Genomic DNA, 2500 nt, shown 5'->3' with positions numbered 1-2500 from the left:
GTGTTCGAGGCAACCGCCCGCACCAGGGCCCAGCGTGTGCCGATGGTGGTCGAGGCAACCGCCAGCACCAGGGCCCAGCGTGTGCCGATGGTGGTCGAGGCAACCGCCCGCACCAAGGCCGAGCGTGTGCCGATGGTGGTCGAGGCAAGCGCCCGCACCAGGGCCCAGCGTGTGCCGATGGTGGTCGAGGCAAGCGCCCTCACCAAGGCCGAGCGTGTGCCGATGGTGGTCGAGGCAACCGCCCGCACCAGGGCCCAGCGTGTGCCGATGGTGGTCGAGGCAAGCGCCCGCACCAAGGCCGAGCGTGTGCCGATGGTGGTCGAGGCAAGCGCCCGCACCAGGGCCCAGCGTGTGCCGATGGTGCTCGAGGCAAGCGCCCTCACCAAGGCCGAGCGTGTGCCGATGGTGGTCGAGGCAACCGGCCGCACCAAGGGCCGACGTGTGCCGATGGTGTTCGAGGCAACCGCCCGCACCAGGGCCCAGCGTGTGCCGATGGTGGTCGAGCCAGGAGCCCGCACCAAGGGCCGGCTTGTGCCGATGGTGTTCGGGGCAAGCGCCCGCACCAGGGCCCAGCGTGTGCCGATGGTGCTGGGGGCAAGCGCCCGCCCCAGGGCCCAGCGTGTGCCGATGGTTATCGGGGCAACCGGCCGCACCAGGGCCCAGGGTCTGCCGATGGTGCTCGAGGCAACCGCCCGCACCAAGGCTCAGCATGTGCCGATTGTGATCGAGGCAACAACCCACACCAGGGCCCAGCTTGTGCCGATGGCGGTCGAGGCAAGTGCCCGTACCGAAGGGCAGCCTATGCCGATGATGGTCGATGCATGTGCCATCACCATGCGTCATCATGTGCCATTGATGGTCGAGGCCTTGGCCGAAGTTCGATTTTGAGCCACGGTGCCCATGCTTGGCTCCAGCATGTGCTGGTGCCGCATTTTTTTCACTCGGGACAGCATCGCCGGAGCATCGCCGGAGCATCGCCGGAGTACCGCCGGAGAACCTGACCGGCGGCATTGGGGTTCCGGCGATTGGGAGGGGGGCCGGGGGGGTGTGCGCACATGATGTGCGATGGGTGCTGGTACTTGGCCTTGTGTTGGCCCCCTATCCCTCATCAAACCTCTGAGAATTCACACCCCCTTAAAGAGCATTTGAGATTTTACAGGTTTGCTACCAGTAGCCGTTAAAGTGTCTGAAATGGGGACACTTTTTTCAAACGGTCACAAAATCTTTTCTACTTCGAGTTTTTAGCTGAATTTTTTTGTGCATGCCAACAAAAATAGAAGGATCATGCCTACAAAATTTGGGGCCAAAAATCCTTATAAAAAAATTTTAAAAAATCCCGAACCGCAAAAAGTTTCGAAAATCGTGAAAAATAGAAAACGAGTCATCTTCCAACGAAACTTCACGTGAAGGCTTAGGGGACCATGGTATGAATTTACAAGCCATAAAAATGGCATTGGCACGGCAGAAATTTGAAGATGTGCCTAAACCCACCAGGGCCCAGCGTGTGCCGATGGTGCTCGAGGCAACCGCCCGCACCAGGGCCCAGCGTGTGCCGATGGTGCTCGAGGCAAGCGCCCGCACCAGGGCCCAGCGTGTGCCGATGGTGGTCGAGGCAACCGCCTGCACCAGGGCCGATAGTGTGCCGATGGTGCTCGAGGCAACCTGTCGCACCAGGGCCCAGCGTGTGCCGATGGTGATCGAGGCAACCTGCCGCACCAGGGCCCAGCGTGTGCCGATGGTGGTCGAGGCAAGCGCCCGCACCAGCGCCCAGCGTGTGCCGATGGTGCTCGAGGCAACCGACCGCACCAGGGCCCAACGTGTGCCGATGGTGCTCGAGGCAACCTGCCGCACCAAGGCCCAGCGTGTGCCGATGGTGCTCGAGGCAACCTGCCGCACCAGGGCCCAGCGTGTGCCGATGGTGCTCGAGGCAAGCGCCCGCACCAGGGCCCAGCGTGTGCCGATGGTGGTCGAGGCAAGCGCCCGCACCAGGGCCCAGCGTGTGCCGATGGTGGTCGAGGCAACCGCCCGCACCAGGGCCCAGCGTGTGCCGATGGTGCTCGAGGCAACCTGCCGCACCAGGGCCGAGCGTGTGCCGATGGTGGTCGAGGCAAGCGCCCGCACCAGGGCCCAGCGTGTGCCGATGGTGGTCGAGGCAACCTGCCGCACCAGGGCCCAGCGTGTGCCGATGGTGCTCGAGGCAACCGACCGCACCAGGGCCGAGCGTGTGCCGATGCTGGTCGAGGCAAGCGCCCGCACCAGGGCCCAGCGTGTGCCGATGGTGCTCGAGGCAACCGCCCGCACCAGGGCCCAGCGTGTGCCGATGGTGGTCGAGGCAACCTGCCGCACCAGGGCCCAGCGTGTGCCGATGGTGCTCGAGGCAACCGACCGCACCAGGGCGGAGCGTGTGCCGATGGTGGTCGAGGCAAGCGCCCGCACCAGGGCCCAGCGTGTGCCGATGGTGCTCGAGGCTGCCGATGGTGGTCGAGGCAACCTGCCGCAC

Source organism: Durio zibethinus, unplaced genomic scaffold, assembly GCF_047325235.1.
Source record: "Durio zibethinus cultivar Kanyao isolate XHJ-2024 unplaced genomic scaffold, ASM4732523v1 HiC_scaffold_3, whole genome shotgun sequence".
Classification (NCBI taxonomy): Eukaryota; Viridiplantae; Streptophyta; class Magnoliopsida; order Malvales; family Malvaceae; genus Durio; species Durio zibethinus.
This window is presented reverse-complemented; position numbering follows the sequence as displayed.